This window comes from Crinia signifera, chromosome 2 (genome assembly GCF_055691185.1).
Source record: "Crinia signifera chromosome 2, ASM5569118v1, whole genome shotgun sequence".
Classification (NCBI taxonomy): domain Eukaryota; kingdom Metazoa; phylum Chordata; class Amphibia; order Anura; family Myobatrachidae; genus Crinia; species Crinia signifera.
The window spans coordinates 129,642,422-129,656,951 of NC_139218.1; the positions used below are offsets into that span (position 1 = coordinate 129,642,422).

General features: G+C 45.8%; 1 protein-coding gene across 2 annotated transcripts in view; it reads right to left on the minus strand.

Moving 5' to 3' along the window:
* The window catches only part of HSD11B1 (hydroxysteroid 11-beta dehydrogenase 1), a 53,628-nt gene extending 52,629 nt beyond the window's left edge, over nucleotides 1–999 (minus strand). The window contains exon 1 of one of the 2 annotated variants that reach the window (XM_083172822.1): nucleotides 136–999. The gene's annotated coding sequence lies outside the window, so the exon portion shown is untranslated. The remainder of the gene's footprint in view (nucleotides 1–135) is intronic. The other variant, XM_083172823.1, reaches the window with a different exon arrangement.
* Nucleotides 1,000–14,530: the final 13,531 nt, after the last annotated feature.

The following is a 14,530-nucleotide window of genomic DNA, read 5'->3' on the forward strand; positions in this document are numbered from 1 at the left end:
CACACAGAGATGCCTGTTATACATATGCCACACACAGAGATGCCCGTTATACATATGCCACACCGTGATGGCCATTATACATATGCCACACACCGTGATGGCCATTATACATATGCTGTATACAGAGAGACTCACAGTTCTGATGGACCTGTTCTGATAAATCTCCGCTGTAGACTGCTCAGGGATCCAGGGGACGTTTGGGCAGTCAGCTCGGGGTCTCAGGGGGGCAGTATACACTGCATCTTTCTGCACCTGCTGCCTGCATCAGTAGCGCAGCTCCCCCTGCCTCCTCCACTAGTCCAGTGGTCACAGCGCCGGCTCTGTGTAAGCGGCGGCTGGGAACTGCTGCCCGGTGGCTCGGAGGAGACTTTCCCCAGCCACTGCTTTCCTCGAAAAACCCAGCTTCCACCGCAGACCTCCCTCCCAGCTCCTGCCACAGACCTCCCTCCCAGCTCCCGCCGCGGACCTGCCTCCTCCTGGCCACTGCTGTAGCCAGACAGCACCCAGCTTCTGCAACCACCGCGGACCTTCCTCCATCCGTCCCAGCTCCCGCCACGGACCTCCCCTCCTCCTGGCCACTGCTGTACCCAGACAGTCCCCAGCTCTCGAAAATGCTGCAGACCTCCCTCCATACCTCCCACCATGAGGGAGAATGAGAACCTGTCTGCGGCTGCTAAGGGGGGAGAGAGAGGGTGGGAAAGCTGGCTGCGGCGGGGCAAAAGGGGAGAAGCTGGCTACGTCTACCCCACTACAAGGGGGGTGGAGCGGATCAAGGGGTCTGCGACCCCGCACTGAGATCAGATGGGGGGGGCGGCCTTTGCAGGGTGGAGGGGGGTCAAGGACCTACTCTGAGGACAGCCGGGCTCTCTGCCCGGCTGTCACTTCTCCCTGGCTGGCGGCGAATAGGCGGGGGAGAGATCGGGGGAGCAGGCTTCACGCCTCCGGCGCCATTTGATGTCCTGGCGCTTGGAGCTGGCCGGCTCCCCGCACCCCGGCCCGGACTCCAGGAGAGAGACGTGCTGCTAAAATTCATATCTCCCGCTGGACCGCTAGCCAATAGGCGCTCGCGGTCCAGCAGCCACCAGTTGATTGGCTGCTGGACCGCAAGCGCCCATTGGCTAGCGGTCCAGCGTGAGACGTGAATGTTAATGCTGCACGTCTCTCTCCTGGACTCAGCGGGCAGGGGAGCGGGGAGAGGGGTGCAGGAAGCGGGCAGGCGATACGGGTGCTGGGCGGCCTGGAGCAGGTTCCGGAACGCCGTTCCTGATGACGTCATTTTTAATTTGAGCTTCAGGAACGGCGTTCCGGCTGAAAAATAGCCCTGCCTAAAGTGTTTCAAACCCTAGCTGACCACTCTGATTCACGGTGATCAGGTGGAGTTTGTACTTGGCTGTGAAGCCGTAAGACAACGCAATGTAAATAATTGATTTTAATATATAGGTTTATGCCATCTGAGATTCCCACAATTCTACTATGTACAAATTCTGGAAAAGCCTTTGATAGAATAAACAATAAGGTAGAAACGTTTTGCAGGCAGGTATGGAAATAACGTTGCAAAGTAATAATGCTTTAACCCCTTCCCGACAATTGACGTACATTTACGTCATGGTCGGGAAGTACTTCCCGACACATGGCGTAAATGTACGTCATGGCATTTAACTGTCACCGCGTCTATAGACGCGGTGACAGTTTCAACATGTCTGCTGTCCCTGACAGCAGACATGTCCGTGCATGCCCAGGGGGGGCTGCGATGCCGCCCCCCCGTCGGCGATCGCTGTGATTGGCTGTTCAGTGTGAACAGCCAATTACAGCGTTTTCTGTGTCACCGGCGAATAACGTTCGCCGGTGACACGCGATCGGAGGTGATTGGTGCTGTAAAGTACAGCACCAATCACCGCGGGGTGTAAGGGTGACACTGGTGTCACCCCACCTCACCCCGCCCGCCCCCAAAGGCCGTGATTGGTCCGTCGGACCGACGGACCAATCACAGCCATGGAGGGGGGTTTAAACTAACGGTGACTGCACTGCAGACGCCATTCCGGTCTGGAATTGCGTGCAGTGCGGTCACCGTGCCAATCTGCCGCGATATACTGACCAGAACCTTGCAAAATACTTACCTGATCCTTGCAAATATCTTGGCTGCTTCATCTGTGCTTGTAGTGTGCTGGATGCTTCCTGGATCCTGTTACTTGTGACTTCCTGTGAACTTGTGCTGCTGCAGTGTAATAGCGTTAGTTAGATAGAGAGAGATAGAGAGAGATAGTGTCAGATAGTGTCAGAGAGTGCTGTATTTTGTGCTGCTGCAGTGTGATATAGTTATAGAGAGAGAGATAGAGAGAGATAGAGAGAGATAGAGAGAGATAGAGAGATATAGAGAGAGATAGAGAGAGAGAGATAGAGAGGCCTAGTGACAGAGAGTGCTATATTTTGTGCTGCTGCAGTGTGATAGTTATAGATAGATAGAGAGAGATAGAGAGAGATAGAGAGAGAGAGATAGAGATAGTGACAGATTGTGCTATATATTTTTTATATAACTGACTGCTGCCCCCCCCTTTTGTGCTGATCAGTATAAATTAACTGATCAGCAACTTTTTGGGGGCGCAGGGTATTTTTATATATATATATACCTGTCACTGCTGCTGCTGCAGTGTCATAGAGTGTTAGATAGTGAGAGATAGAGAGATAGAGAGAGATAGCGACAGAGAGTGATAGAGAGTGCTAAATTTTGTGTCTGCTGCCCCCGCCTTTTGTGCTGATCACTATATCTGAGGTGATCAGCAACTTTTTAGGGGTGCAGAGGTTTTTTTTTTTTTATATATACCTGCCAGTTGCACTGTCAGTTGCACCTGCTGCCCCTCACTGGTAATCAGTGTCGCATCACTGATCACCTTTTTTTTTTTTTGTGTGTGCTGTGGGGTCTTTTTTTAATTTTTTTTTTTACACACACTGTGATTTTGTGGGTGTCCTGTGGCCGCTGTGCGCGGATCAGTGACGTACATCACTGATCATCTTTTTCGGCACAGGGTTGATCTATTTTTTTTTTTTTTTTGATCAAATTCCTGTTGCCTTTCAGCGCTGTTCAGTGACGGACGTTACTGACCAACATCTGTGCTCAATTTTTGGCGCAGGACCTTTTTTTTTTTTTTTTTAACCCCTTCAATTTTTTTTTTTAACCCCTTCAATTATTTTTTTTAACCCCTTCAATTTTTTTTTTTTTTTTAACCCCTCCATTTTTTTTTTTTTATAAAGTATTTTTTTTTTCTGCACACTACATACACACTACACACTACATACCCCCCGGGTTGAAATAAAGTTTGTACCCCCCCCTACACTATACACGTGTTGAAACATTTCACTACCAGTAACACAAAAATAAAAATGGCATCCCAAATGTCATCCCAAATGTCATCCCAGTCATCCAGAAGAATGTATTCAGCGGAGGAGGCATATGCCCTGCTTGCTTCTGACTCTGACACAGCCAGTGATGCAAGCGGGGAATTTGAAGGATTCGCCTTAAGCTCCTCTTCCTCCTCTGGTGATGAGGGACCCCCTCAAAGACGCCCCCGTAGAGCAGCTGAGACCCCCCCCCCAATAATTGATCTCGTATGGACCCCACCACCAGACAATTTTGAGCCCCAGGTTCCTGAGTTTTTGGCCATGCCAGGAATCCAATTTGATTCCACAGGTCTCAGAGAAATTGACTTTTTCAAATTATTTTTCTCTGATGATTTTATAAATTTAATGGTGGACCAAACTAATTTATATGCCCAGCAGTTTATTGCTCAAAACCCCACGTCATCATTTGCTAGGTGGACCCCTGTAGATGCAGTAGAGATGATGACGTTTTGGGGTCTGGTGTTTCATATGGGCATAGTAAAAAAGCCAGAAATTAGGCAATATTGGAGTACAGATGTTCTGTACAGCACCCCATTTTACCGTATGGCCATGCCCCAGGCTCGATTTGAGACGATCCTTAAATTTTTGCATTACAACGATAATGCACAGTGCCCACCCAGAGATGATCCCACCTTTGACCGGCTATTCAAAGTCAGGCCGGTCATTGATCATTTCAGTGCCAAATTTGAAGACATGTACATCCCAGATAAATTCATTTGCATAGACGAGTCCCTTATACATTTTAAAGGAAGGGTTAAATTCCGCCAGTACCTTCCCAGTAAGAGGGCAAGGTATGGCATAAAAATGTATAAGTTGTGTGAAAGCACCTCAGGGTACACCCACAGGTTTAGGGTATATGAAGGGAAGGATTCAAGAATTGAACCGCCAGAATGCCCCCCCTCCCTCGTAGGTGTTAGTGGAAAAATTGTCTGGGATTTAGTGCACCCCTTCCTGGATAAAGGTTATCACCTCTATGTGGATAACTTTTACACCAGCATCCCCCTGTTTAAGGCCCTTGGTTCAAGAGGTACAGCAGCTTGCGGTACTGTGCGCAAGAACCAAAGAGGCCTCCCAAAAACGCACATTGCCCAAGTAATGAGAAGGGGTGAAAGCAGGGGAATATGCACCGAAAATATGTTGTTGGTCAAATATAAGGACAAGAGGGATGTCCTTATACTGACAACAATTCACGGAGACAGTACCACCTCCGTCCCTGTACGAGGTACCAGTACCCACACCTCAAAACCTAATTGTATCCTGGATTACAATAGGTACATGGGCGGAGTGGATCTTTCAGATCAGGTACTGAAGCCGTACAGTGCCCTGCGGAAAACAAAAATCTGGTACAAGAAGCTGGCCGTGTATATCATCCAGATGGCACTGTATAACGCTTACGTGCTATTCCGTTCTACCGGCCAGAGGGGGACATTTATGCACTTTCAAGAGGAAGTCATAAAGGGCCTAATATTTGGGAACCAGCAGGCTGAGGGCCCCAGTACTTCTAGTACTGGCCCCCGTATTGTACCAGGGCAGCATTTTCCTGATGAAATCCCCTCCACTGGAAAAAAGGGCAGGACACAAAAAAGGTGCAAAGTTTGCTATAAAAAGGGAATAAGAAAGCAAACTATTTTCCAGTGTGACACTTGCCCCGACAAACCCGGCCTATGTATAAAGGAGTGTTTTAAAATATACCACACATCTATGGATTATTAGGTTCATAATTTCACCGTGCTTCGGGGGTCTTGCTAATGCCACATACCACCCACCATTCATTCCACCATAATCTGAGCCGCAAAATCCAAAAATCACTCCTTCCCTTCTGAGTCCTGCCATGCACCCAACTGGTATTTTTTGGTCACATGTGAGGCATTGCCGTACTCGGGAGAAATTGGGGCACAGATTTTGGGGTGCTTTTTCTCCTTCATACCTTCTGAAAATGAAAAATTTTCAGCCAGAACTGCATTTTTGTGTAAAAAAATGTAATTTTTCATTTTCACTGCCCACTTGTATCAAAATTGGTGAAACCCCTGGGGGTTTGAAATGTACACTATACCCCTAGATGAATTCCCTGAGGGGTGTAGTTTGCAAAATGGGGTCACTTGTGGGGGGGTTCCACTGTATTGGTGCTTTGGGGGTCTTGCTAATGCGACATAGCACCCACCATCATTCCACCAGAATTTGTGCTGCAAAATCCAAATATCACTCCTTCCCTTCTGAGTCCTGCAACTTTTTGGTCACACATGAGGCATTGCCGTACTCGGGAGAAATTGGGGCACAGAATTTGGGGTGCTTTTTCTCCTTCATACCTTCTGAAAATGAAAAATTTTGAGCCAGAACTGCATTTTTGTGTAAAAAAATGTAATTTTTCATTTTCACTGCCCACTTGTATCAAAATTGGTGAAACCCCTGGGGGTTTGAAATGTACACTATACCCCTAGATGAATTCCCTGAGGGGTGTAGTTTGCAAAATGGGGTCACTTGTGGGGGGGTTCCACTGTATTGGTGCTTTGGGGGTCTTGCTAATGCGACATAGCACCCACCATCATTCCACCAGAATTTGTGCTGCAAAATCCAAATATCACTCCTTCCCTTCTGAGTCCTGCAACTTTTTGGTCACACATGAGGCATTGCCGTACTCGGGAGAAATTGGGGCACAGATTTTGGGGTGCTTTTTCTCCTTCATACCTTCTGAAAATGAAAAATTTTGAGCCAGAACTGCATTTTTGTGTAAAAAAATGTAATTTTTCATTTTCACTGCCCACTTGTATCAAAATTGGTGAAACCCCTGGGGGTTTGAAATGTACACTATACCCCTAGATGAATTCCCTGAGGGGTGTAGTTTGCAAAATGGGGTCACTTGTGGGGGGGTTCCACTGTATTGGTGCAACATAGCACCCACCATTCATTCCACCAGAATCTGTGCTGCAAAATCCAAAAATCACTCCTTCCCTTCTGAGTCCTGCCATGCACCCAACTGGTATTTTTTGGTCACATGTGAGGCATTGCCGTACTCGGGAGAAATTGGGGCACAGATTTTGGGGTGCTTTTTCTCCTTCATACCTTCTGAAAATGAAAAATTTTGAGCCAGAACTGCATTTTTGTGTAAAAAAATGTAATTTTTCATTTTCACTCACCAGTTGTATCAAAATTGGTGAAACCCCTGGGGGTTTGAAATGTACACTATACCCCTAGATGAATTCCCAGAGGGGTGTAGTTTGCAAAATGGGGTCACTTGTGGGGGGGTTCCACTGTATTGGTGCTTTGGGGGTCTTGCTAATGCGACATAGCACCCACCAAAATTCCACCAGAATCTGAGCTGCAAAATCCAAAAATCACTCCTTCCCTTCTGAGTCCTGCCATGCACCCAACTGGTATTTTTTGGTCACATGTGAGGCATTGCCGTACTCGGGAGAAATTGGGGCACAGATTTTGGGGTGCTTTTTCTCCTTCATACCTTCTGAAAATGAAAAATTTTGAGCCAGAACTGCATTTTTGTGTACAAAAATGTAATTTTTCATTTTCACTGCCCACTTGTATCAAAATTGGTGAAACCCCTGGGGGTTTGAAATGTACACTATACCCCTAGATGAATTCCCTGAGGGGTGTAGTTTGCAAAATGGGGTCACTTGTGGGGGGGTTCCACTGTATTGGTGCTTTGGGGGTCTTGCTAATGCGACATAGCACCCACCAAAATTCCACCAGAATCTGAGCTGCAAAATCCAAAAATCACTCCTTCCCTTCTGAGTCCTGCCATGCACCCAACTGGTATTTTTTGGTCACATGTGAGGCATTGCCGTACTCGGGAGAAATTGGGGCACAGATTTTGGGGTGCTTTTTCTCCTTCATACCTTCTGAAAATGAAAAATTTTGAGCCAGAACTGCATTTTTGTGTAAAAAATGTAATTTTTCATTTTCACTGCCCACTTGTATCAAAATTGGTGAAACCCCTGGGGGTTTGAAATGTACACTATACCCCTAGATGAATTCCCTGAGGGGTGTAGTTTGCAAAATGGGGTCACTTGTGGGGGGGTTCCACTGTATTGGTGCTTGGGGGGTCTTGCTAATGCGACATAGCACCCACCAAAATTCCACCAGAATCTGAGCCGCAAAATCCAAAAATCACTCCTTCCGTTCTGAGTCCTGCCATGCACCCAACTGGTATTTTTTGGTCACATGTGAGGCATTGCCGTACTCGGGAGAAATTGGGGCACATATTTTGGGGTGCTTTTTCTCCTTCATACCTTCTGAAAATGAAAAATTTTGAGCCAGAACTGCATTTTTGTGTAAAAAAATGTAATTTTTCATTTTCACTGCCTACTTGTATCAAAATTGGTGAAACCCCTGGGGGTTTGAAATGTACACTATACCCCTAGATGAATTCCCTGAGGGGTGTACTTTGCAAAATGGGGTGACTTGTGGGGGGTTCCACTGTATTGGTGCAACATAGCACCCACCATTCATTCCACCAGAATCTGAGCCGCAAAATCCAAAAATCACTCCTTCCCTTCTGAGTCCTGCCATGCACCCAACTGGTATTTTTTGGTCACATGTGAGGCATTGCCGTACTCGGGAGAAATTGGGGCACAGATTTTGGGGTGCTTTGTCTCCTTCATACCTTCTGAAAATGACAAATTTGGAGCCAGAACTGCATTTTTGTGTAAAAAAATGTAATTTTTCATTTTCACTGCCCACTTGTATCAAAATTGGTGAAACCCCTGGGGGTTTGAAATGTACACTATACCCCTAGATGAATTCCCTGAGGGGTGTAGTTTGCAAAATGGGGTCACTTGTGGGGGGGTTCCACTGTATTGGTGCTTTGGGGGTCTTGCTAATGCGACATAGCACCCACCAAAATTCCACCAGAATCTGAGCTGCAAAATCCAAAAATCACTCCTTCCCTTCTGAGTCCTGCCATGCACCCAACTGGTATTTTTTGGTCACATGTGAGGCATTGCCGTACTCGGGAGAAATTGGGGCACAGATTTTGGGGTGCTTTTTCTCCTTCATACCTTCTGAAAATGAAAAATTTTGAGCCAGAACTGCATTTTTGTGTAAAAAATGTAATTTTTCATTTTCACTGCCCACTTGTATCAAAATTGGTGAAACCCCTGGGGGTTTGAAATGTACACTATACCCCTAGATGAATTCCCTGAGGGGTGTAGTTTGCAAAATGGGGTCACTTGTGGGGGGGTTCCACTGTATTGGTGCTTGGGGGGTCTTGCTAATGCGACATAGCACCCACCAAAATTCCACCAGAATCTGAGCCGCAAAATCCAAAAATCACTCCTTCCGTTCTGAGTCCTGCCATGCACCCAACTGGTATTTTTTGGTCACATGTGAGGCATTGCCGTACTCGGGAGAAATTGGGGCACATATTTTGGGGTGCTTTTTCTCCTTCATACCTTCTGAAAATGAAAAATTTTGAGCCAGAACTGCATTTTTGTGTAAAAAAAATGTAATTTTTCATTTTCACTGCCCACTTGTATCAAAATTGGTGAAACCCCTGGGGGTTTGAAATGTACACTATACCCCTAGATGAATTCCCTGAGGGGTGTACTTTGCAAAATGGGTGACTTGTGGGGGGGTTCCTAACTTTTAGCATCTTATAGTGCCTAGAAACCTACATGGTGCCTAAAAAATAATCTCATAAAAAGGAGGCTCCAAAATCAAGTAGGTGCTCCTTCTATTATGAAGCCTGTGGTTTGGTCACCGTGCACACTAGGGCCACATATAGGATATTTATGAAAACAAAAGAATTGGGGGAATCAATTTTCAGTCACATTTCTCTAGTAAAATGTACTGTGTTCCTTAGAAAAATGTATTAAAATTGCAAATCTGCAAAAAAAAAGAAATTTTGAAATTTCACCTACACTTTGTTTTAATTCCTGTGAAACACCTAAAGGGTTAACAAACTTCCAAAATGCTGTTTTGAATACTGTGAGGGGTGCAGTTTTTGAAATGGCATCATTTATGGGGGTGTCTCACATACAAGTCCCTCAAAGTCACATCAGAACTGAACTGGTCCCTAAAAAAATCAGTGTTTGAAATTTTCTTGAAAATTTGAGAATTTGCTATTCATATTGTAAGCCTCCTAGTGTCCCAAAAAATTAAAAGGAAGTTGAAATAATGATGTCAACATAAAGTAGACATATGGTCTTTGTTAGTTATTAACTATTTTGAGTGGTATGATTATTTGTCTCACAAGCAGAAAATTTAACATTTTGCAAATTGCTAAATTTTCCATTTTTTTACGACATTTTGGTATTTTTCACAAAAAAACACAGACTGCATCGACCCAAATTTACCACTAACTTGAAGTACAATGTGTCACGAAAAAACAATCTCAAAATCACTGGGATAAGTAAAAGCAAAAAAAAGTTATCCCCACTTAAGTGAGACATGTCAGATTTGAAAAAAAGGGCTCTGTCAGGAACGCAAAAACTGGCTCTGTCAGGAAGGGGTAAAAAATAGAAGCGTTAATAGTTTATTTTGAAACAATTAACAAAATGCAAAGTGAATGAACAGAAGAAATATCTAAATCAAATTAGTGGGGGCAGATGGATTAAGCCTGGTGAAGAGATAAAGTGGAGATAAACAGAAGGTGATAATGAACCAGCCAATCAGCTATGTTTCAGCTATGCCCATTGCACATAAAGCCACATGCCGGGTGCCGGACGGGTTCCCGACAGTCGGGATCCCGACAGTCATTTACCCGACGTCGGCATCCCGACTGTCAAAACGCCGGCAGCCGGGTGACCGACGGCCACCCGCTATTTTCCCTCGTGGGGGTCCACGACCCCCATAGAGGGAGAATAGAATAGGAGCGTGGCGAGCGCAGCGATCCCGCAAGGGGCTTTTTTGCACTCGCCATGCTGTCTGACTCTGGCCAGTCGGGATCCCGACGTCGGGATAATGACTGTCGGGATCCCGACTGTCGGAGTCCCATACCACACCCCCACATGCCATAATTCCAATTACACATAAGGCCACACACAGTAATGCCCATTACCTATTTGACGCACAAGTGCCATTTACCTACATGCTCATCGCTGGGGGGGGGGGGGGGGTTGCTGGATGCCAGTGGCTTCATGCTGGATGCCAAGGGGCCTTCATGCTGGATGCCAAGGGGGCTTTATGCTTGTTGCTAAGGGAGAATACATGCTGGTTGCCAAGAGGGAGTAAATTGCTCCTTGCCATGGGGGAGTAAATTGCACATTGTCAAGGGGGAGTGAAATGCTGCCACACTGTGTAAGTAACACAGCTGCCAGCCGCACACAATGTCAATTGTAACAGCCAGGCAGAGAGAGCTGGGCTGCCCAGTTGTATACTGAAAGCAAGTCCGCAGATATTTTGTACTCTCCCGCTGGACCATAAGCCAATAGGAGGTCGCGGCCTGGCAGCCAATAAGGAGCCACCACTGCCGATCCTGATTGGCTGCTGAACTGCGAGCTCATATTGGCTTGTGGTCCAGCGGTAGCATTGAAAATAGCCATAGACCTGCTTTGTGTATACAACCGGGCAGCACACAGCTTCTCTGTCCAGCTGTCACAGCTTTACCTTGTGAGTGGCCATTTCAGTCTAAATTACAAAGAATGGACAGCGCGGCGCTCCTTAGCAAATGGTTCTGCAGAACCGATAGTATATTAGGTATCGGTCCTGCAGAACCGGTACGAACCGGCTGAATCCCACCTCTGTATGGAGGTCTTAGCAAGGGAAAAATGCTGAAACACAGATATTTGGGTGGTTGCATTGGGTACCACAGAGCACAAACTGTCACTTTATAAAAAAAGTAGTTTTTATTGTGTAAAAATATCGAACACAGGTTACAAAATATCAGACACAGGGCTTGGACCCTTTCAGTTTGGTAAACAAGTTGGAAAAATGGGGAAAGGGGGAGGGGATGGGGGCCAGGTGCACAGGACTGATTTGCTAGCAGGTAAGAAGGTTAAACTCCAGTCAACATGTGAGTGAGTAAATTATGTTATAATCTCGTTGTGGAGTATAGTAAGTACAATTGGAAACGGGTTGATATTCAAGGGAGAATATCAGGAAAGAAACTCCCGGGTGGGGCACTGCCTTCTATAATATAAACGTATCAGTCTAAAATATCAACTTTATTAATACTAAAATTGATCCTGTTAATGGATCAAGAGACGAACATGAGACGAGGACATACAGATAACATGAATAGAAAAAATTGAGAAAAGATCGTGAAAATATGATATCTGGGTCTGAAAATGGGCTAAATGCCTCTGTTCAATATGGCTGTAATATCAGCGTATTCCTGTAAGGGATTATTTCAGACTAAGCACGTCTTCAATTAACCATATTGGTTATCATAAACACATATCTAATAAATGCGTAACAAATGGCACACTGTCTGGCAGTACAACTTATTGTTATCTTAATTACTTTCTAATGGTCGAAAACTGTGTATAATCTCACTCTAATTGGACTGCAAGATCCAAGAGAAATTGAGAATTGTGGTGAAGTACCTGGGTTGAAAATGCTCGCCTAGTGGCTGCTGCCTGTGCATATGATGGCAACCGGACAACTGCACAGTTGAGCGGACTCTGCGAGCGTCACAGGTACAGGAGTTAAGACAAAAAGGAGGTTTCTGCTGTCTCCAGGGGTGACCAACCTGGCCCTGTTATACAGTGACAGCGCAGAGTCAGGTAATGGGTCCCCTGGGGATGAGAGAACCCCGACTATGGGAGATGCCAGAAAAGAAGAGCAATTTCACTTTAATCCCAGGTATATGCTACTGTCCAGTGTGTACGCATGTAGACGTAGTGAACAATGGTTGAGCGGTATATCTGGGTAGTGAATAGCAGAAGGAAGCACAGGGTGCACTCTGGTATTGTTCCTAGTGGGTCGCTGCTATACCATGCAAAGGTAGTAAAAAAGGAGGAGATTTCAGAAAATGCACAATCTGTACTTCACATAAGACTGAATATCTTGCTCTAATTGGCCGCAAGCCCAAGAAAGAAATGGGCTAACAAAAATTGATACAACTCCCAGTCAGATGGATATCTATGATAGAATATACACAATGGTTTAGAATGCAGTCCTGGTCTGTAATCTTGTGTCGGCACACACTATGTGTCGACCTTACCCAAATACACTATATTCAATGTTGAAATTTTTGATGAATGGAGGGAACAAGTCCCACGTATGTGACAGGGTGAGAATATATATGAAGGAAAGAATCCCCTATAAATACGGAGTCACACTTTAAAACCTTAAGTCAATCAATACATTCAAATATAGCATAAACTGGTATAGGCAGGGTGACAGGGTGGGGTAATTGGAGAGAGAAATCCTCCATGCAATACAGGTTCACAATTTAGTGCATGCAACTCCCAGTCAGATGGATATCTATGGTGGAATATACACTATGGTTTAGAATGCAGTCCTGGTCTGTAGTCTTGTGTCGGCACACACTATGTGTCGACCTTACCCAAATACACTATATTCAATGTTGAAATTTTTTTTAAATGGAGGGAACAAGTCCCACGTGTGTGACAGGGTGAAAATATATATGAAGGAAAGAATCCCCTATAAATACGGAGTCACACTTTAAAACCTAAGGTCAATCAGTACATTCAAATATAGCATCAGCTGGTATAGGCAGGGTGACAGGGTGGGGTAATTGGAGAGAGAAATCCTCCATGCAGTACAGGTTCACAATTTAGTGCATACAACTCCCAGTCAGATGGATATCTATGATGGAATATACACAATGGTTTAGAATGCAGTCCTGGTCTGTAGTCTTGTGTCGGCACACACTATGTGTCGACCTTACCCAAATACACTATATTCAATGTTGAAATTTTTTTAAATGGAGGGAACAAGTCCCACGTATGTGACAGGGTGAAAATATATATGAAGGAAAGAATCCCCTATAAATACGGAGTCACACTTTAAAACCTAAGGTAGATCAATACATTTAAATATGGCATCAACTGGTATAGGCAGGGTGACAGGGTGAGGTAATTGCAGAGAGAAATCCTCCATGCAATACGGGTTCACAATTTAGTGCCTAGGTGAATCAACATGTGATATCAATAAATATAGTTAGGGGGTTGTATTGCCATAACCCTGTAATTCCAACCATTAAAAAGCAGATAATGACAGTATTGCCCTGAGGGCTGTTGGTAACTCACGGACACCGGTTCCCGGGTGCAGCGCTGGGAAGTCTGTCTATCTGATAGCAAAATCCCCCAGTGTGTACACTCAGATACTGCTGGCTGCAATTGGTCGGTAAAGGTGAAGAAGAAAGTTTTTTGTAGTAGTAAATCTGTAAGTTGTCACGATAATAATAAATGGACAGTCTTGGTATAGAAGTAAAAGGTAAGCAGCTGCGTGCTGTTTGTATTCTCCTGCAGCGTCTGCAGGCACAGGTGTGGACTCCGTTGTGCCTCTCCACAGTCTGTGAGGCAGGCGGTGTGCACCGAGATTGCTGCAGAGATCTTATCAGCAGTACGGTGCCCCGTCCAAGAGGTAGTCCTCACAGCGGTAAGCATCCACTGTGTGCGGCGGTGGTGAGTGCGGTGGTGAATGAACAGAGCCGCCGGTGATGTAACTCAAACAGCTGTGTCAGCGTTTAGAAGGTGCACACGCTGTCCGGAATATCGCGCTGTCAGGGCAGTAGTAGTAGCCAAGTAGATATGTGTGAAGCGTGCAGGGTCCCGCTTGTACACAGCGGGGTCCTAGGACACCGAGACGTACGTTTCACTTAGGAAGCTTTCACCGATTGAGAAAGCTTCCTAAGTGAAACGTACGTCTCGGTGTCCTAGGACCCCGCTGTGTACAAGCGGGACCCTGCACGCTTCACACATATCTACTTGGCTACTACTACTGCCCTGACAGCGCGATATTCCGGACAGCGTGTGCACCTTCTAAACGCTGACACAGCTGTTTGAGTTACATCACCGGCGGCTCTGTTCATTCACCACCGCACTCACCACCGCCGCACACAGTGGATGCTTACCGCTGTGAGGACTACCTCTTGGACGGGGCACCGTACTGCTGATAAGATCTCTGCAGCAATCTCGGTGCACACCGCCTGCCTCACAGACTGTGGAGAGGCACAACGGAGTCCACACCTGTGCCTGCAGACGCTGCAGGAGAA